Genomic DNA, 22178 nt, shown 5'->3' on the forward strand with positions numbered 1-22178 from the left:
TCATGTCCCCAAATAATCAATAATAATTGGCAGTGTATTGGGAATGAAACATCATAATGAAATCTGGATGTTAGACTAGAAGTCGATACTCAAGTCTATGTCTTTATTTAACATAGGTTAATAATTTATAGATGACATTTAAGCACGTAAGACAATCTGGGTCATAAGATTAGGACTTAGGCTTCATTTAAGCTGAGCTATAACTGAATAAAGGTATGACATGGGACTTGATTTTATCAGTATGATGTTGTTTGTGATTGTTCTACTTGTGTATTAAAATGATTGTGAGGAAGGTGACCTTCTTTTTATTGATACAATTGTGATAAAGTTATTGGTCATAATAATATATATTATTTAAGAATAAGGTGGTTAGGGTCCATAATATTTGAAGAAGTATTGGAGTCAATGTTCCTGGAGTCAAAGTTAAAGAGATTCAGGGAGAGAAAGGGAATTACGTGCTATCAAAAACAGAATACTGAAGGACATCATAAAGAAGGGTAGCAAGTTTGGGGTGGAGTTTAACTACACCTGGTACCTTGGAAAATACCTATGATTGAGGGATGGGGATGAAGACAGCTTAGTAATAATCAAAGTCAGGAAAGAGCTGTTGGAAAGCATGTGGAAATGGCACTAGAAATAATTTTGTGTCATTGAAGTGAATTCAAATTTCTCATTTTGAGATAATATGGAATTCTAAACTTTTTCTAAAAAGATTTTTAAATATGATATTTGTCTCATTGACATTCTCAAGACTAATGTTGTCTCTTTCAAACTACTTTCTACTTTTCAATAACTCCCATTTATCTTCCACACACCTTGAAAACAATTTTAAACAAATTTTAACAGAAAATAGGTTATTGTATTTTCTAAAGTACAGAGAAATTTATAATGCATTACTTTTATATATGAGGACTTCCTAAAGTTGAACACTATTTCAGGGAAAAGCAATTACCTAAGAAGGTGGTTAAAATTTCAGGCCATATTTGATCAACAATTTATTCCTGAATTATGCTGCCTAGTGATAGAAAACCAAGAGTAAGTTTTCTTAAAATACTAGCTATGATTTCGGGAAACTGTCAGCCTCATCATGTTTTTTTTTATGGGAAAGGATCTTAACTGCAACAGAAATAAATTAATAGACAGGAGCCATATGGAACTTTATCTATTTGCTGCCAAGAAATTGTCTTCTGTTTTAAAGACCAAAGACATCCAAGACATATAAAGAAATGTAATCCTTTATAAGCAATGATGCATTTGATTGAGTGGCATTGATTGGAAATATGGAATGCATATGGAATGTTTGTTTTTAAGAAATTATTTAAATATACTGATTGTGAATTAAATGATCCCAAATGGAGTTTCTGATCATAGGATTTTTAAATTTACTTTTGGTTAGTTTTAGATTTCCATCCATAAGCACACTTGAAGTTGGACCTTTATTGTTAATTTTATAGGATTGTATGTGTGATTATGCATGTGTGTCTGTGTGTATGGTGGGAGCAGTTTTTTGTTTAAGCTGGAGAAAGCAGTGATTTTATATTTTGTAAGATATTTAAAACATATGAAATTAAGGTTGAATAAATTGGCCCTAGTAACTTACAGTAGGTTGAAATCACAACATGCAACTGAATATCAGAATCAAATAAATTTTAAGAGCCTTATTAAATTTAATATGCTAGCTCCTGATATAAAAATTACAGACTGAAGAACAGAGGAACAAATTGGTCATAGCTCCATGTGAGACAGTAGTGTTCATAGTGTAATAAAACCAAGAAGAAGACAAGTCTGAGCAGGCAGGCTCAGTTCTACCTCTGAGAAAGGTGCATCTTTTTTGTGGAAAAATGGAGGCTGACAAGAAGTCATCAAGCAAACTCAGTTTTCCTCAGAAATAGAAGACCTGACCTAGTTCCTACATTTGTTTGATAATTTGTGGTAGTTGTGTTTTTGTTGTTGTTTTTACAGAAAAGTACACTTGTCGTATTTGTACAGCTATGGTTCATGTTGGAGATTGCTGTGTAAAGAGAGTGTGGGTCTATGGAAAAGTGAAAGGTGGTCTTAGTGTAGAGAAGTGTGGGTCTGCTTTCAAGAAGCAGAACCAAACAACTGACAAATGCATAGTGGAGGAAAAAGAAGCACATCTGTAATTTTGCAGGATAGCCTACATGTTTTGTGTGGGAGCTTAAATTCTGTTATCCTCTGGCTGTGGCCATCCTTGCAGCTGTGGGCCCTCTACTGTCACTCTGACTCTCATAGGTCTTGGGGAATGTATCACTCATTTTGGTGAGGTTTTCTTTTCTCTAGTGGTCCTTGCTTTTCCTCTAACTTCAAACAGTTTAAGGATGGGCACTCTCCTTGTTGCCTTACCGGTCTTTTTTTCAAGTCTAATAAAGTGACTCATTCTTTGTGTTTTATAAACTCCCTTGTGTTTAAACTCTTTTATTTAGTACACTCTTTCAGTTTCTCACAGCCTGTCAGGGGCGTGTAGTTTGTCTTAAAATAACCTGAACAATATTATATAATTTAGCACCCCAAATTATCTTTGCATTATGCAGTTGCAGATGACCCCAAATGGTGTAGAGTACCCGGATGCTCTCTTACCTTGGGATGATTTCCCTGTCCATCAGGTTAGAACTTCCAGGAATGTATACGGGGTAGATTAGCTCTCCATGGTGCCCTTGGGTAGACTTTCTACTCTACCGGTGGAAAATGACATGCCGAAAGTGACCAAGTGATAAGTTTGCTGTGCTGATTTTTTTTCCAAGTCAAATTCTCCTTTTCTTTTTCTTCCCTGGTTAATGGGTATATGAATGAATGTGTGTGTTTATGTGGGTGACTCACACATCCTAATATAGAACTTTATAGAAATGAATTTCAGTGAGGTTTTTTTTTAAACACAAGACCACATCAAAGAAAAAGAAACACTCTTTAGCTGTTGACTGGCTTTCACCACTTATTATGTGAGAAGTGAAACGTCAGTAACTTAAAAGAAATTTTAAGATCAATGTGTTTGAGCTTTTCTGATTTTAAAATTCTTTACAGAAACTTGTCAAAAAGATTATGTAATGGAAACAAGGAGGCTGAAACTTCTCAGAGCACTGGAAAAATTTCTTTGTTTTTCCTGAGTACAAAAAGAAAAAAAAAAGAAAAACAGAGTCCTATTCTGGAGAGACTCCTAGCTGGTGTCAGTGTACATGTTTGTTATGTGCAGTTGTTGCTTTTTAGGGACTACTGCTCTGACTTACATGGAAACAAAGACTGGGCTACAACCATGTATTCACAAGAGCTGTGGTGAACTAATGAGTGAGGCAAAAGTGGTCAATGAACCGACCATTGAGGTAGTTCAGGCATAAATGGACTTTCTGCTGAGGTGACCCGAAGTTGCCCTAATTCTTCCTTTGTTCCAATTGTATAGATCCATTCTTAGAAATGCAGTGGAAGGTTAACATGTCAGACTGTGACTTTATTCTGTCTCTGGAATAACCAAGATGTTTTAGAAAATCAATTGGCTCTCTCCGGGAGGATTCCGCTGAACTACAGGAATAGTCTGTTGGGGAAAAGTTCCTCTGAAGATAGACATGGTTTCATTTCTGTTTCATTAGCTCTTGCTGCAGAGAAGATGATGGATAAACTTAGTTATTTGCTGCTTTTCTTATTAAGGGTTTTATCCATTTCTTTTCAACGTAGAAGGATATTGGAACCTAAATGTGATTGCTGAGATTTGTCATTTTCAGTAGCTCAGGGATCTCCCTGGAATAAACTAAAGGCATCTGCTTTCAACATTCATGTCTATAAAACCACAACTGAGAGGGAAATGTGTGAACTTTCAAACCCCAGACTCTGCGGCATTTAAGAAGAATTGTTACTATGAATGCTGAAATCTTTTCCTCCTGGTCCCTGTTTATGCTTCTGTGTGTGTGTGTGTGTGTGTGTGTGTGTGTGTGTGTATGTGTGAGAGAGAGTGCACGTGCACTTGCGTGCGTGCCAGCGCGTGTGTATATGTGTGTTTGCTCAGATGTATTTCATCTACTCAAGAATTCTTAATTCAAGAATTTTGCATCAGAACTTTTGCTTCCTCATTTAGATTAAGATGTAGAATTGTATTAGCGTTTTAAAACAAGCTGCAAGTTGTGTTGACGTGATCAATGTGAAAGGAAACATTTAGCCGAATACTGTTATTACACACATTGTTTACAGAAATTAGGACATATATATGTGCTCATTTTTGTGAAATATTCTTACCTTAAAGCAATTTTAAGAAAAGCTGAACTTTTTCTCTACATTGCCACATTATATCTGCCTTATAAAAATTATGACTTGTTTTTAGATGTGACACTTATTCAAACTGAAATGCAGTGAAATAAGATACAATTTGAAAGTATTCAGCCTTTCTTTTCCTTGTACTAAACAGTGTCTGTGGTGGAATTTGTCCTGAAATGAGTCTGAGGAGACCAGTTCTGTGGGATGGAGGTGATGCCAATTAACCTGCTTTGGCCTCTGTTTCCTCTCTTACAAAATTAGGGCACTAGAGAAATAATCTCTGTGGTCTCTCCCCTGACTTTCCCTCCAGCTCTAAACACCCGGTTTTGCTTTTCTGTGCTCTGCACAGACCACTATCTAACTTTCCCTTGGGAACAATACTTTCAGCGTGTAGCTCTGTTTTCAAATAGTATTCAAGAGAGACAAAACTCTGAGGCAGCAGATCCAGCATTTTCAAATTTTAAGGCTCAACTGAGAAGAGAAGAATTCATCCAGAGAATGGTATAAATTCCACTCGACTGAATCTTAGCACCTTCCACACACCTCCATTAGGGAAGGGGTTGACATTACAAAGATTTTCCCATCCCTAATGACTCTGGTTGAGAGTCTTGATTATACAATATTTTGACTTGCATTTCAAAGTTCCCTCAATGTCTCCATCTATGTCCATGGGTAGCCCTATAAATACAGCAGCTGTGCCATCTGTTTCAAATATTATTTCAGCCCTCGCTGTTTTGGGATAAATTCCATAAAGTGTATTGCATACACACACATTTAATTGAACAAACGAGAAGCCTTTCCAGTTTAAAAAAGCTTCCTAAATGACAAAAAGTGTCCAATTTCCATTCAAATGATTACTCCGGGGCTTTAAAATGTGTGAATTCATCTAACAGAGGCTGGTGGTGTATTTTGAGGCAGATGGCTTGATTCTGTGAAGAAAAAAAATTAAGTGGATTTTACTATCAATCTTATTTTTTTTTTGGCAAAAGACTGACATAATAAAGATGTGTGTATTACTGAGAATGCTTTTTAATAATGATTCTACCTTATGTTTTCCCCCAAGAATATGGTTAACTGACTAGGAAAATCTATTTAGAGATTTTATGTTTATCCATAATGATCATTTTAGGAGGAAAAAAAAAAGAAGCCCACTCACAAAATTGCTGAAATACAAAAGGAAATAATGCTCTACAACTTTCTAAGGGAGTCCAAGAGGAAAGGAATTCTGAACTTTATCTGATATTTCCCTGTTAAATAGTTGCAAAGTCAGTAAATTGAAAGAAGGAGAAGGGATTTCACTTCACATAAGAATGTCTTTAGAGGAATACCTACAGTGTAGATGTCATGTCCAAGGTACTTTGTATATTTATGACTAGCACTTTTAAAATTGAGTCATTGGAATGATCAGTCACTACTGCTATACACTTTCAAATTTAGACTCATGTTATCATGTTCAAAATTATGTCAAAAGTTCTGTGCTCTGAAGGCCCTTTCAAGTCTTGCCTGCTTTATGGAACATTATAATTTATCCCCCAAATTCACTCCACCCTTCTTCCATTTGTAGTTTGCAGAATTGACTGAGCTCTCAGTTAACTCCTGAGTAGCAAAAACAAAATGTGTGTCTCAGTCCTCTTGGAAATGATTGTACAGCATCCTTGGTCTAAGCCAATCAACCCACTGTTTCTTTTGGTACCAAACTTATAACTTAAGTTGTCCCAATCAGTCTAAAAGAAAAAGCATTTCCTTGATAGCTTGGAAAAGGTGCTTTCTCTCTTACAGTCAACATGGACAGGGAAGCATGTGGCCTTTACAGGTACTGACAACTTCCTGAAATATAAGGAGAACTGACCTAAGGATGTCGTGAACAATGCAGATAGCAGGATGAAAAGTGGAAAGAACCGCATCTTTGATGATATAATTGTACCTTTGGGTCCACAGCCCTGAAGTTCTCCATGCCTCTGGATTTGCCCTTATGGTAGCAAATGCTCATGGTTAGAACAATTTTTATTTTCTCTGCCAGTTGGAGTGAGTGGTATTTTTTTCTAAGTGTAAAGTTTCTTTTGTTTACATGTCACATATGCAAAATTATTTAAAGTCAGGGGCGCCTGGGTGGCGCAGTCATTAAGCGTCTGCCTTCAGCTCAGGGTGTGATACCAGCGTTCTGGGATCGAGCCCCACATCAGGCTCCTCCACTAGGAGCCTACTTCTCCCTCTTCCACTCCCCCTGCTTGTGTTCCCTCTCTCGCTGGCTGTCTCTGTCAAATAAATAAATAAATAAAATTTAAAAAATTATTTAAAGTCAACACATTTTTATGAAGGAATTTCACATGCTGTGATTTTTTTCATTGCCAGTCACCTTAGTTCTTCCAAGTTCTGAGTCATAATCTTCAAGATTTTAAAAAAGACCTTTTGCTGGAGGAGAGGAAGATGGCAGCTAAACAGGCTTGATCATAGTCTTGTCTAATCCCACAAATACAACTAGATAACAAATCATCCTATATACCCCAGAAATTGACCTGAAGACTGACAGGACAAACTCTACAACTAAAGGGGGAGAAGAGGCCACATTGAAGAAAGTAGGAAGTGTGGAGAATTGGTTTAAGGGAGAAATGGATTACAGGTATGGTAGAGGGGAGGGAGCCATGGTTATGGAGAAGGGTGAGAGAGAGAGGAACACACAGGGGAATGCTCAAGGAGAACATTTTCTCAAAGCCATAGCTTTGAAAATGAGAGGGGCAGAATTTTGTGAGTTTTTGCAACCAATGGGGCTTAAAGCCTGGAGTTTTAAAGGTCAGTGGGCTTGGCTGGAGTAGAGCCCAGAAAGCATTGCTTGCTCTTGGAGAGAAAGAAGGCAAACAACCGGGGGTAGATGGTATGGAAATAGTGTACTGAGGAAGGCTTGGGGCACACAGTGGGAGATTGTTAACTCTTCTTGGAGCATGTCCCTGAGAGTTAGTGTTCACAGAGATGCCTCACCAGGAACAAAGGAGTTGGCTGACACCATTTCCTTCTCCTGTCCTCAGCATAAACATTGGAGCCACCTATGAAAGCAGCAGAGCACCAACACTGGGTGCTTTATTTGCTTATAGCAAATCCCACCCCAGAACCCTTTCCCCCATACTCTGGTTGAGGTTGCCCCTCTCAGTCAAGTTTGCCTCAGTCCTAATGCAGTGGGACCGTCCCTCAGAAGACCAGCATGAATCCCTGCCCACACCATGTCTCCTGCTCAGAGAGTCCTACGGGGCCTCAGTTCTGATGGAGTTGGTGTCAGGTCTCATTTCACAAGCAGACCAGAGCACACCTAGTTAAAACTCACCACATTCAGTCCAGGGACAAAACACTGCCCACAGCAGGCAAGAAGAACCTCTACAGATGACTGACCTGAAGGAAAAACAGCCAAAGCACAGGAGCAGGGAGCACACAGAACACAATGGAGACACCCTGAGAAGGACCAGGCCCTGGGCACTACATGACCTCCTCTTCATAAGGCCATTAATGTCAGAAGCAAGAGACATAACTGGCTTTTCTAATACATAAAAGAAAGTAGAGACTTAGACAAAATGCCAAGATGGAGGAATTTATCCCAAATGAAAGAACAAGATAAGGCCATGGCCAAAGATCTAAGTGAAACATATATAATTAACATGCCTGATGGAGACTTTAAAGCAACATACATAAGGTACTCCCTGGGCTTGAGAAAAGAATAGAAGATATCAGTGAGACCCTTACCACAGAGTTAAAAAAGAATCAGAGATGAAGAATGCAATAAATAAGATTGGAAATGGGCTTGATGCAATGAAGAGCAGGCTGGAAGAAGCAGAGGAATGAATTAGTGACCCAGGAGGCAAAATAATGGAAAATAATGAAGCCAAACAAAAGAGAGAAAGAATTATGTAACATGAGAATAGACTTAGGGAACTCAGTGACTCCATCAAACGTAATAACATTCGTATTATATGAGTCCCAGAAGAAAAAGAGAAAAGGGGACAGAAAATTTATTTCAATGGGGCGCCTGGGTGGCACAGTGGTTAAGCGTCTGCCTTCGGCTCAGGGCGTGATCCCGGCGTTATGGGATCGAGCCCCACATCAGGCTCCTCTGCTGAGAGCCTGCTTCTTCCTCTCCCACTCCCCCTGCTTGTGTTCCCTCTCTCGCTGGCTGTCTCTATCTCTGTCGAATAAATAAATAAAATCTTTTAAAAAAAAAAAAAGAAAATTTATTTCAAGACATAATAGCAGAAAACTTCCCTAATCTGGGGAAGAAAACAGACATCCTGATCCAGAAGGCACAGAGAACGTCCATCAAAATCAATAAAAGCAGGCCAACACCATACATATGGTAATTAAATTTGGAAAATATAATAATAAAGAAAAAATTCCTACAAGCAGGAAGACAAAAGAAGTACTTAATAAAGGAAAACCCATAAGGCTAGCTGAAAATTTCTTAACAGAAACTTGGCAAACCAGAAGAGAATGGCATGATATACTCAAAGTACTGAATGGGAAAAATCTGCAGCCAAGAATACTCCATCCAGCAAAGCTGTCATTAAGAATAAGAGAGATAAAGACATTTCCAGACAAACAAAAACTAAAGGATTTTGTGACCAATAAATCTGCCCCAGAGGAAATATTAAAGGGGACTCCTTAAGTGCAAAGGAGAGACCAAAAGTAACAAAGATAAGAAAAGATCAGAGAAAGTCTCCAGAAGCAATGACAAAACAAGTAATAAAGTGGTAATAAATACATATCTATCAATAATTACTTGGAAAATAAATGGACTAAATAAGCCAATCAAAAAGACATAGGGTGTCACAATGGATAAAAAATAAGGCCCATCTATATGCTGCCTATAAGAGACTCCTTTTAGACCTAAAGACACCTGCAGATTGCAAGTGAGGGGGTGGGGAAATATTTATCATGAAAATGGATGTCAAAAGAAAGCTAAAATAGCAATACTTATATGGGACAAACTAGAGTTTAAAACATAGAATGTAACAAGAGACAAAGAAGGGTACTATATAATCATAAAGGGGATAATCCAACAAGAAGATATAACAATTGTAAATATTTATGCATCCAGCATGGGAGCACCCAAATATATAAAACAATTAATAACAAACATAAAGGAACATTATAATTGATAATAACACAATAATAGTAAGGGACTTTAACACCCACTTACAGCAATGGAGAGTTCATCTAAACAGAAAATAAACAAGGAAACAATGTCTTTGAATGACACAGTGGACAAGATGGACTTAACAGATATATTCAGAACATTCCATCCTAAAACAGCAGGACACACATTCTTTACTAGTATGCATGGCACATTCTCCAGAGTAGATCATATATTAGGTCTCAAAACAGGCATCAAAAATACAAAAAGATTGAAATCATACCATGCATTTTTTTCTGACCACAATGCTATAAAACTTGAATGGGTCAACCAGGAAATCAAAAAATAAAATAAAAAATACATAGAAACAGATGAAAATGAAAACACAACAGTCCAAAACCTTTGGGATGCAGCAATAGCAGTCCTAAGAGGGAAATACATAGCAATACAGACATACCTCAAAAGCAAGAAAAATCTCAAACAACATAACCTTACACCTAAAGGAGCTAGAAAAAGAACAACAAACAAAGCCTAAATCCAGCAAAAGGAAGGAAATAATAAAGATTAGAGCAGAAATAAATGATACAGAAAAAAACAACAAAAAACAATAGAACAGATCAATGAAACCAGGAGCTGGTTCTTTGAAAAATCAATAGGATTGAGAAACCTCTACCTAGAGTTATCAAAAAGAAAAGAGAAAAGACACAAATAAATAAAATCACAAATGAGAGAGGAGGAATAACAACCAACAGCACAGAAATATAAACAATTATGAGAAAATATTAAGTAAACCCAAATGCCAACTAATTGGACAACATGAAGAAATAGGTGAATTCCTAGAAACATATAAACTATCAAAACTGAAGTAGGAAGAAGTAGGAAACTGGACAGACCTATAACCAGTAAAGAAATTGAATCAGTAATTAAAAGAGTCCCAACATCAAAAGTCCAGGGCTAGATGGCTTCACAGGTGAATTGTACCAAATTTAAAGAAGAGTTAATATTTATTCTTCTCAAGCTATTCCAAAAAATAGAAAAGGAAGGAAAACTTCCAATTCATTCTATGAGGCCAGCATTACCCTGACCAATACCTGATAAAAGCTCCATTTTTAAAAAAAGAACTAAAGACCAATATCCCTGATAAACATGGATGCAAAAAATCTCAATAAAATACTAGCAAACTGAATTCAACAATGCACTAAAAAATTATTCACCAGTATCAAGTGAGATTTATTACTGGGGTGCAAGGTTGTTCAATGTTTGCAAATCAATTAGTGTGATACACCACATTAAGAAAAGATAGATTAACAACCATATGATAATTTCAATAGTTGCAGAAAAAGGTTTTGACAAAGTATAACATCCATTCATGATAAAAACCATGAACAAAGTAGATTTAGAGGGAGCATGCCTAAACATAACAAAGGCCCTATATGCAAAACCTACAGCTAGTATCATCCTCAGTGGGGAAAATCTGAGAGCTTCTCCTCTATGGTCAGGAATAAGACAGGGATATCCACTCTCACCACTGTTATTCAACATAGTACTGGAAGTCCTAGTCACAGCAATCAGACAATGAAAGGAAATAAAAGGCATCCAAATTGGCAAGGAAGAAGTCAAACTTTCACCATTTGCAGATGACATGATACTACATATAGAAAACCTGAAGGACTCCACTAAAAAACTGCTAGAACTGATAAACGAATTCAGTAAAGTCATAGGATACAAAATCAACGTACAAAATTCTGTTGCATTTCTATACACCAATAATGAAGCATCAGAAAAAGAAATTAAGGAACCTACCCCACTTACAATAACATACCTAGGAATAAACTTAACCAAAGAGGTGAAAGACCAGTACTCTGAAAACTATAAAACACTAATGGAAGAAACTGACGATGACACAAAGAAATGGAAAGCCATTCCATGCTCATGGATTGGAAGAGCAAATATTGTTAAAATGTCTATACCACCCAAAGCAATCCACACATTTAACTCAATCTCTATCAAAATACTACCAGCATTTTTCACAGAGCTAGAAGAAACAACCCTAAAATTTCTATGGAACCACAAGACACTGAGTCGCCAAACCAACCTTGAAAAAGAAAAGCAAAGCTGGAGGCATCACAGTTCTATTACAAAGCTGTAGTGTTCAAAACATTATGATACTATACTAGCACAAAAGTAGACTCATAGATCAATGGAACAGAATAGAAAACTCAGAAATGAACCCACAACTATATGGTTAGTTAATCTTTGACAAAGCAAGAAAGACTATCCAATGGGAAAGAGATAGTCTCTTCAACAAACGGTGTGGGACGACAACAAGCAAATGAATGAAACTGGACTACTTTCTTATACCAAACACCAAAATAATTCAAAATGGATTAAAGACCTAAATGTGAGACCTGAAAATATAAAAATCCTAGAAGAGAACATAGGCAGTAACTTCTTTGACACTGGCTATAGAAACTTCTTTCTAGACATGTCTCCTGAGGCAGGGGAGACAAAATTAAACTATTGGGGCTACATCAAAATAAGAAGCTTCTGCACAGAAAATGGAACAGTCCACAAAACTAAAGGACAATGTACTGAATGGGAGGAGATATTTGCAAATGACATATCTGACAAAGAGTTAGTATCCAAAGTCTATAAAGAACTTATAAAACTCAACACCACAAAATTGAATAATCCAATTAAAAAATGGGCAGAACTTTTCCAAAGAAGACATAGAGATGGCCAAGAGACACATAGCTCATCCTAGCTCAACATAGCTCATCATCAGGGAAATACAAGTCAAAACTACAATGAGCTATCACCCCACACCTGTCACAATGGTTAAAATCAGCAACGTCAGAAACAATGGTGTTGGTGGGGATGTGGAGAAAGAGGAACCTCTTTCACTGTTGGTGGGAATACAAATTGGTGCAGCTACTCTGGAAAACAGTAAGGGTGTTCCTTAAAAAGTTAAAAATACAACTATCCTATAATTCAGCAATTGTACTACTAGGTATTTACCTAAAGAATACAAAAATACTAATTCAAAGGAACACATGTATCCCGATGTTTATAGCAGCATTCTCTACAATATCCAAATTATAAAAATAGTGTCCATTGACAGATGAATGTATAAAGAAGAGGTGGTACACACACACACACACAGACACACAGTAGAATATTACTCAGCTATAAAAAAGAATGAAATCTTGCCATTTGCAATGACATGGATGGAGTTGGAGAGTATTATACTAAGTGAAATAAGTCAGAAAAAGACAAATACCATATGATTTCACTCATATGTGGAATTTAGGAAACAAAACAAATGAGCAAAGGGAAAAAAAGAGAGAGAGGCAAATGAGAAATAGACTCTTAACTACAGAGAACAAACTGGTGGTTACCAGAGGGGAGATGCGTAGGGCATGGATTAAATAGGTGATGGGGATTAAAAAGAGCTCTTGTGATGAGCACCAGTGTTGCATGGAAGTATTGAATCACTGTATTGTACACCTGAAACTAACATTACCCTGTGTGTTAACTAACTAGAATTTAAATTAAAAAAATTTAAAAGAACATTTGCTTAATCCACAGTTGTTATGTCAGTCCACATTTCTTTTAGTTGGGCTTCTTTGATCTCTACTTGAGTATGGACGCACTTCAAAAATTCTCCACCTGTAAACTTTGGGACCCAGTTTCTTCAAGAAATGTATGTTAGGGCCATGCATAGGGTCAGAGCAGTTGGAGTTGCCTGGCTGTCAATTTCAGACATCCTCTATACATGAATAAGTTCAAATCATGTTTACTCCTAAGCTATCACACCCTAGAATAGTGCAGATCATTGGGATATGCCAATACCTAAGATTAAAATACATTGACTATTAAGTCTTAAAATAGTTTTAGTAGCCTTGTATTATAGTTCTTTCTCACCGATTTAAACATAATTCTGTGAGTAAATCAAACCATGTATTTACTCTATGAGGCATTTCCAATGATGTGGGTCTATAGAAAAAACCCCATTGGGATGTACCTCAAGTGGAGTGAGGTTTTTTTTGATACTTGCAGCTAAAAGCATCCCAATGGGATGTGGGAATACCTGAGGCTTAGGGGGACGCCACACTAGGCTCAGTCATGTATGTCACGAGACCATCTCCCTGTCATGAATGGTGGGTCCTATCTTCCAGCTCTGAATCAGAAATTCTGGGGGTAAGACCCAATAGTGTGCTTTAACAAGTCCCCCAGGTGATTGTGTTTGAAGATCACTGAACTGAGCATGTCAGGCAGATATGTAATTTGAAAACTCTTGTGTTTCCTTAGGGTTCTCAGATATAGAATAATAAAAGTTATTTTAATAATAAGGTGATTCAAAATGTAGAGAACCCACTGAAGACATTTTTCATGATTATGACTTTTAGTTCTGCCAAGCAATATCATTGCTAATGAATTGTTTAGGATGACTGCATATGGTAGAGAGTTACCCCGGTTGTGTGTGTGTTTGAAACTTACCCCCTGACTTGGAAACCTCATTGCCACTGGATGACCTGGCAGAAGTGTTTAAGTCAGGTTGGAGGATATCGGGGAATTTCTCAGGGCATGGTTGTCAGGCCCTTGGCCCCAGAGGATTTTTACCTATGTTAGTTTTTATGATGTGGGTTTAGGAAAAGGGAAAGGGTGTTAACATGGGTTCTTTCAAAGGCAGTCTGTGTTTTTATCTCTCTCTCTCTCTCTCTCTCTCTATCTCTCTCTCTCGGTTAATTCAGTGCTCAGTTGCCCTCTGGCCTGATCACAGTTCTATAGTCCCCTGAGAATCAGTTGTTAAGCCTAATTATGATTGCTTTGAACTTCCGTGAGACTCTGATGTCAAAGGTCTCCTATTAGGTTTTTGATCACAGTTTTCTGTCTCAGCTTGCCCCTATGTGATCGCATATTGCTGCATTTCTGCTCATACACTGGGAGCCTCTCTCCTCTTGGTGCCTCCCGTTAAGTGGTGATAAATGTTTTCTGTCCAGCCCAAGAAGAATCATAATTTGCTGTTACTGACAGAGGCCTCCTAATTTTACATTAGAGAAAGCTGAAGTCTGGGTCTGGGTTGTAATTTCCTTCCTTCATTCATTTGTTCCAAAACAAATGAGCACTTACCATGAGCCAGGCCCTGTTTAATAATGGCAAAAGCATGATTAGAATAAAGGAATCATAACTCCTATACCAGTGCTCTTGTCACTATCCTACATCTTAAAAGTTATTTGAATAAAACAAAAGAAATGAAATAAAAATGAATGAAACACAAATAATTAAGAAAAAAGGAAAAAAGAAAAAATAAGAGGAAAGATCATTTGGGAGCTAAGTGCCTTCTGGATGACTAAACACACAGATTTACTTTTCCATCCCCAAAGTTCCACTGGAATGAGTGAATAAACATAAAATGAAGAAAAACAATGTAACAGGACTAGGAAATATGAAGGTTGATATTAGCAGAAGCAACAAATTTCTGGGAGATATAAAGCAGATGGGATTGGATCGATGGAGTAACCAGATAGAACTGGTAACCGCAGCTAATGCAAATGAAAGAGAATGGTAATGGAGAAAGAAGGGAGTTTTGTTTTTGTTTTGTTTGAACAGAACTTTGGAAAGACCCCAAGATCATAATCATTAGGCACTAGAGGCAGGAATCATCTATTGGATACTTAGTAGGAAGACCAGTAAAACTAGGACGTTCCAAGCACAAGAAAATGCATACACTCCCAGCTCTAGCAGAGCTGGCACAAATATTTTAAAAACTAATAAAGGGGTGGATGGATTTTGTCATTGGGGGCAAGCAGGGACATTTATAGTGAGTATTGGAGCTAAAAAGAGAAGTTGAGTAGTACTCCCATGCAATATCAGCTGCCAATAAGGGAAATCTTTCCACATCCTTACAGCAAGCTCCTACCTACCCTAACAGAGAGGTGTCTCTTTATGACAGACCCCAGCTTACTCTTCATAGCCATGACTTCTGTCCTTTACAATCAAATTCTCTATCAAGGGAACTGTGACTTTCACATTGGCCATGTATATCAGTTGTCCTAAATTGTCACTTATAAATAATTGAGTCTCCAGATATTTAAGGAAAAATAACAGCATAAAAATGAATTACCAACTTTAACAAATCAAAATGATTCTTGAAGAAATTGAATTACTGGAGAAATACAGAGAAAATTATTAAAACAATTTAATTAGTATCATCAAAGAGATTTGAGGGGACGCTATATTTGTGCAACTAGAATACACTGCTAAGAAAAAGTAAAGTAGTAGAGAAAGACAATTATCATCTGATTTCTCTCATCTATGGAACATAAGAACTAGGAAGATTGGTAGGGGAAGAAAGGGATAAAGAAAGGGGGGGTAATGAAGGGGGAATGAAGCATGAGAGACTATGGACTATGAGAAACAAAATGAGGACTTCAGAGGGTAGGGGGGTGGGGGAATGGGATAGACTGGTGACGGGTAGTAAGGAGGGCACGTATTGCATGGTGCACTGGGTGTTAAACGCAACTAATGAATCATGGAAATTTACATCAGAAACCAGGGATGTGCTGTATGGTGACTAACATAATATAATAAAAAAACATTAAAATAAAAAAAAAGAAAGTAAAGTATATGAGAGAATTTACAGGAATTCGAAAACCTCTACATGATTGTTGAAATAAATGTAATGGGGTAACTGATGATGTAGAATGTAAAGCTCTTAATTCCACAAAGCTTCTTCACATATGTAGATAAGACCAGTCACTCTGGAACTAATTTGCATTCAGAAAAGTGTCATTGAATGAACACAGTTAACCCACTGCCTAGGTGAAAAGGGATAATATGAACTTCTTTGGCTGACAAAAGCTGTCTTTAATCTGACTTTGGAATGCTGAGTTGGTTACTGGAAAGGAGATGGAAATGTTTGCATAGGGAAGAAGAAATTACCCAAGAGGAAAGGTCAACTCTTTCCTTTTTGAGGTTTAATATCTTTAATATTTCTCTGGCTGACTAGGTCTGTGAAAAGTCCAGAGGCATAAGAGACATCAAGTTTCTCAGGGAGGAACACACCATGGGGGTAGGTAGAATCTGGAAAGATGTGCAAGGGTCAACATTAAAGTGAAAGGTTACGTTAGGGAGGGTTGGATATGGGATATCATGCAGCCACAACAAGAAACACCTGTGAACCCAACCACCTTGGCAGATTGGTTATGGTGGCAAATAATGATTAAGCTTGCAGGTGAGCTGCAAGAGCTATATCCTTGCAGTTTAAACCTAGGGCATCAGAGAAACTTGTGCAAGGGTCTGTCCCTCCACAGGCAAAACTGCAGTGATGGACAAAGTCTTATAATAGTTTTCAAAAGCATCCCTCTGGTCAGTGACAAAAGCGGTCATAGTATCACTCATCCCACTCAAATTCTATCAGCTGGTTGACAAAAGAACTGGGGCAAACTCTTTGGAGTTCTGCAAAATTTAGGGAGAAGAAGGGCTATCTCAAGAGAGGGTTAGTTGTCAGCTAAAGGGCAGTTGAACAGTGTAAAAGATGTGACTAAATTCATATTCCCCAGCTGCTGAAGTAAATCAAACTAATTACCTAAAAATTTCAGTTGAAAAATTGAATAATAGAATAGGTGTGGTTGAAAACCAAATTAGTTTTATGGAAGATCAAGCCAAGAAGTTTCCTCAGAATATAGTGTGAAAAGAGATGAAAATTGTGAAACTTGGAAGGAAGGATATCATTCATTATATGAGGTACAAAAACTCACAAGGCATGCAAGACATTCAGAAATTCCAGTTATCAACCCAGTAAAACATCTATAAGAAGATACTAAAGAGATTAGAAAGAATGATATAATCAAAGTGATAATAGAAGAATACTTTTTTTCTGAGCTGAGAAAGACATTAGTGTTTTGATTTAAAAAAAAAGTAAGTGTTAGCAGGGATGTAGAGAAATTGGAACACTTGTGCATTGTTGATGGGAATGCACAATGGTGGAGCCACTGTGGAAAATGTCATGGCAATTCCTCAAAAACATAAATATACAATTATCATACAACCCCATGATTTAATTTATGGATACATACTCTAAATCAATGAAAGCAAGGACAGGTACAGATATTTGTACACCCATGTTCATAACAGTATTATTTACAATAACTAAAAGGTAGATACAACCCATGTCCATTACTAGATAAATACATAAATAAAATATGGCATATACATACAATGGAAAATTCTTCAGTCTTAAAAAGGAGGGAAATTCCAACATATTTTAAAACATAGATGAACCTTGAGGATATTATGCTAAGTGAAACAAGCCAAGTGAAACAAGCCATTCCCCGAAGGACAAATATTGTATGATTCTACTTATATAAGGTATCTTTATTAGTCAAACAGAAAGTAGAATGGTGGTTTCCAAAGGCTGGGAGAAGAGGGTATGGTGACTTGGTGTTTAATGGGCATAGTGTTTCATTCAGACTGGATGAAAATGTTCTGGAGATGGAAGGTGGTAATGGTTGTACAAGGCAGCACAAGGGAGAGGCACAGTGAAAGGATTAAGAAAGTGGGCCTGCATTTGAGTCCTGACACCACCACTTACTAGCTCTGTGTCCTTGGCCAAGTCAGTCACCTAATTTCTCTGTACCTCAGTTTGCTCATCTATAAAATATGGATAATAATAGTCACTACCTCATGGGATTATTTTGAGGGCTTTATTATTAATGAGAACAACATGAAGAAATAGTACAACTCTGTGGTCTAATTGAAAAAAAAGTCTATTAAAACTTAAAATGCAGTTACTCTCTGGGTACCAGAGAGCCAGCCCAAATAGGCAGATGCCTTTCCAGCCTTTGGTCCCATCACACCAGTTAACATTCCACTGATTGACTCACATGGCCATAGGAGAGACAGGAAAGTCATATGGCAAAGGATGTGAATACAGGGAAGGGTAATGAATTAGGGCCATCTTACTTCACCAACCTACTTTTTTCATAGTTGTGACTTGGGGGAAAATCATATAAATAAGACATACATGAGGATTTTTAGGACAATGGGCTTACTGATAACAGTGTAGATGTTAGAATTGCACCAGTACTCCAAGGCCCCCCCAAAAGTGTCTGTAAAACACTATGTGCTTAAAAATGTTGGATGAAATAATAAGTTATTATCCATTCAGTCATCCAATGAGAGCCTTCCTTGACCAGAATGATCCTGTGAGAATGGGGTGCTGGGATCCTCCTTCCAGTTTATTGAGACTACAGTCTATGCAGCCCCTAAGGAAGGATGGTAAGGAGAGGCAAAGAGTTAAGACATCTAAGGCAAATATATCTATATTTATATTTATATTATCTATAGTAATATGATTTGCCTTAGATATTCTCGTATCCTCAATTAGTAAAAAAAAATGAATGCATAATTGTGAGTGGGATGTGATTCTTCTTATTCTAGGTAGGGGTTTGGGAAGTTTACAAGTAGTAAAGTACACTTGGTGTAATACTCTGGAAATTGCCTTTTTGCCCTAAGTCTGCCACTAATGAAAGATAGAATCTTGAACAAGTTCCTTAACTTGTCTGAGTGACAATTTTTTTATCATTAAATTTGGGCTGGAGGATCTCTAAGATTCTTTCCCAACCCTAAGGATTTAAGGAGGAAATTAAAAAAATGGAAATATGACAACAGTATAGATGGGAATTCATTGAAATGCATTTTGTAAAATTAGAAGCAGCAGCTGATTTATAAGAAGCAATAACATGTTCTCTAAAATGATTAATTATAATTGAGCAGTTACTATTGATATAAGGATGGTTATATCTCATGAATAAAATTGTGAAGCTCATTCCAAACCAGTGTTCTTTTTTTAAACATAAAGTAACAGCAAGGTGCTTCAAATTTAAAAAAAAAATCAGTGCTAGATAAATTATCAATAGAAAAAAACCCCTAAAGATTATAAAGCTTACACNAGCTCATTCCAAACCAGTGTTCTTTTTTTAAACATAAAGTAACAGCAAGGTGCTTCAAATTTAAAAAAAAAAAATCAGTGCTAGATAAATTATCAATAGAAAAAAACCCCTAAAGATTATAAAGCTTACACAGGTTATAAGTTATTGACTAATCTCTGGTTCAAAGTGACATACCAAAGTAAGAAAATACAAAATATCATAGTGGCTTTGCCCTAAGATGTATCCTTTCTAGTTGACAACACTTCTAGCATTGTCTTATGGCTGAGCGGAGTTATCATTTGTTCCATCAACTCAAAAGTCTATGGCTGTCTTCCAAACATCTCCACCTTCCTCTAAGAAGCAGTTATAAATCCACAATCCACTAATGTATATGAATATACATTCCACTAATATATATGAATATACATTATAGATTAGGTTTATATATACAAAATGAGTCACTTCCCCAGCTAGGTGTAGCAATATATCACATCTTCTTTATTTTGCCAATTAATCATTCAAGCTACAGCATGTCCTTATTAGTAGAAAGCCTAGCATCTCCTATTTGAGTGCTTCTCCTTCCAACTATCCCAGGTTGTTCAGGTAGCTTTCTCATACCAAAGGCTGTTAATTATATTTCCAAGGTAATTGCAAATTTCTATTGGTCCTCTGCCAGGGTTTCTCATTGCCATATGGTGTCCTCTATTGAAGACTGGTCTTAATCCAGTTTCATAGATGTTCATCACTTGTGGTGATTCATTTCCAGTCTAAGACCCTGTACTGGCTTCCCTGTGTACTTGCATTCAATGTATAGCGTGCCTGATCAAGATTCTGAGTTCTGGAGTCATGTGAGCTGGATTTGAATTTGCCTTTGCTTCTTTTTAGTGTGTGACTTAAGCCATTATCTAACTTTCTGAGTTTCAGGTTCCTCATCTATAAAATAAAGGTAATAATAGAATTTTTCACTGTTGTTTTGAAAATTAAATGAGACAACATAATAAACAAAGTACGAGGGACCTACAAGATTTATAGAAAATGTATGTTCCTATTATCATTATGACTACTACTAGTAGTAATATAGTAATCATTTCCAAAAGTGTAACAATATTGCAGGATTGCTGTGATTCAGAGCTTAGTGTTTCCATTTTTTTACTTCTTGGGAGGAACCTGGGCTCTCCTGTACAAAATAGTCTACCTTTATCCCAGAGCTCTTCATACCAAAGTAATTCACCTCCTGGTTGAATGTTTCTCTAAGAAAAATGGGCAAAGCTTATGAATAGGCAATTCATGGAAGAGGATATTTGAATGGCCTGTATATAAAATCTTACTGGTCCTTAGGAAAATATAAATTAAGATAAAAATGGGATAACATTATATACCAATTGATTTGCAAAAACAAATATCTAATAATATCAGTCTGGGGGGTGTTGGAACAATGGTGCCCCTCGTGTTGTGGATGAGAAGGTAAATCATTACAACCACTTTGCTGACACTATCTCTAAGTAGTAGGGAATGGAAAAATAAAATGTGATTTATTCATGAAATAGAACAATACACAGTATTAAAATGAATGAAACTTGTGTGTGAACTGGATACATCTGAAAAATGTAATGTTGAATAAAAATTTGGTAAAGGATATATAAAGTACACCGCTTACATATACTTATTAAAACACAAATATGTACACAATCGTATGTAACAGAAATATTAAAACTTGCAGGCTAGAGATACCAAATTTAGGATGATAGCTAATTCTGGGGAAGGAGGAAGATGAACAGGATAGACAGAGGGATTATAGCTTTCTAGATAATGCTTTGTTTCCTTTAAAAAAAATTTAAGACAACATGGTAATGTAGTAGCATTTGTTACCTATGTATGATGGGTTCATAAGTATCTATGAAATAATTTTTTCTCCTTTCTATAAACATAAATATTTAATTATATGACATCAGATAAAGAAAATTAAAGGGAAAATAATAGCTCATTTAACCTTTAGGATAATTAGGAAACATTTAGGGAAGAATAAAATTAGATTTCTACCTTATGTCATATACCAAAAAAATTCCCTATGGATTAAATTTTTCATGAAGAGAAAATAGACCAGAAGATGATGTAGGTGATTATTTGTCTGATCTTAGGTAGGGAAAATTATCTCTAAGCATGTAGACAAAATAAATCTAGATAAAAGGAAAAAATTAATAGATTTTCTGCAAAAATTCAAATCTCTTCTATGTCCCCAAACAATAAACAATGTGTGTCTGTGTATGTATATATATTTTTAACATGTAAAGAATTTGTAGAAACAAAAGATATAAAAACATTAAACTTTGTCAGTAGGACAAAATGTTACTGGAGGGACATTACTAGAGTAAGGGATCTTCTCTTACTGGGTCTGGTGTACTGTGTTTTGTTTTGGTAATGCCACATGATGGGTCAGCTGTGCAGGAGTGTAGAGAGGACATGCAACGGTGCTATGCCTCATGTGCACTCACAGCACTTTACTCTCTGAGATCTTGCTGCCTTGCCACGTCCTGTGGTCCCCCTCCCCACCCCAGTGCAGGTACTACATAGGTCAAGGTTGAGCCTGAAAAGGTGCTCTGAATTTCCCTGCATGCCCATCCCCCAGCCTCGGCTCACCTGTACCTTGGAGGGTTGTTTCTCATGGCTTTCCCAGAATAGATACCACACACTCCAGGTCTGTGCTCACAGTGGCACTTTGGTACTCCCTCTCATACCAGCTCACCCACCAGCCTTGGTTTATGTGTATACCAGAGGACTGTTTCCTGCTTGCTAGGTAACTGAGGACCAGCTCTGGCCTGGGACTCAGGAACTTCTCTGGATTTTTGATGGACCCAGAAATTTTACATTTCATG

General features: G+C 36.9%; 1 protein-coding gene and 1 non-coding gene across 4 annotated transcripts in view; one reads left to right on the forward strand and one right to left on the reverse strand.

Annotated features, from left to right (window-relative positions):
* Window positions 1-22178, forward strand: part of ZPLD1 (zona pellucida like domain containing 1) — a 265892-nt gene that overhangs the window by 84419 nt on the left and 159295 nt on the right. The gene's annotated exons all lie outside the window — the stretch shown is intronic.
* LOC117795558 lies at window positions 13271-13400 on the reverse strand. The gene has a single exon (XR_004619624.1). It is a non-coding gene; the product is annotated as a small nucleolar RNA SNORA18 (small nucleolar RNA).

The sequence above is a fragment of the Ailuropoda melanoleuca genome, chromosome 1 (genome assembly GCF_002007445.2).
Source record: "Ailuropoda melanoleuca isolate Jingjing chromosome 1, ASM200744v2, whole genome shotgun sequence".
In the NCBI taxonomy this organism is placed as follows: domain Eukaryota; kingdom Metazoa; phylum Chordata; class Mammalia; order Carnivora; family Ursidae; genus Ailuropoda; species Ailuropoda melanoleuca.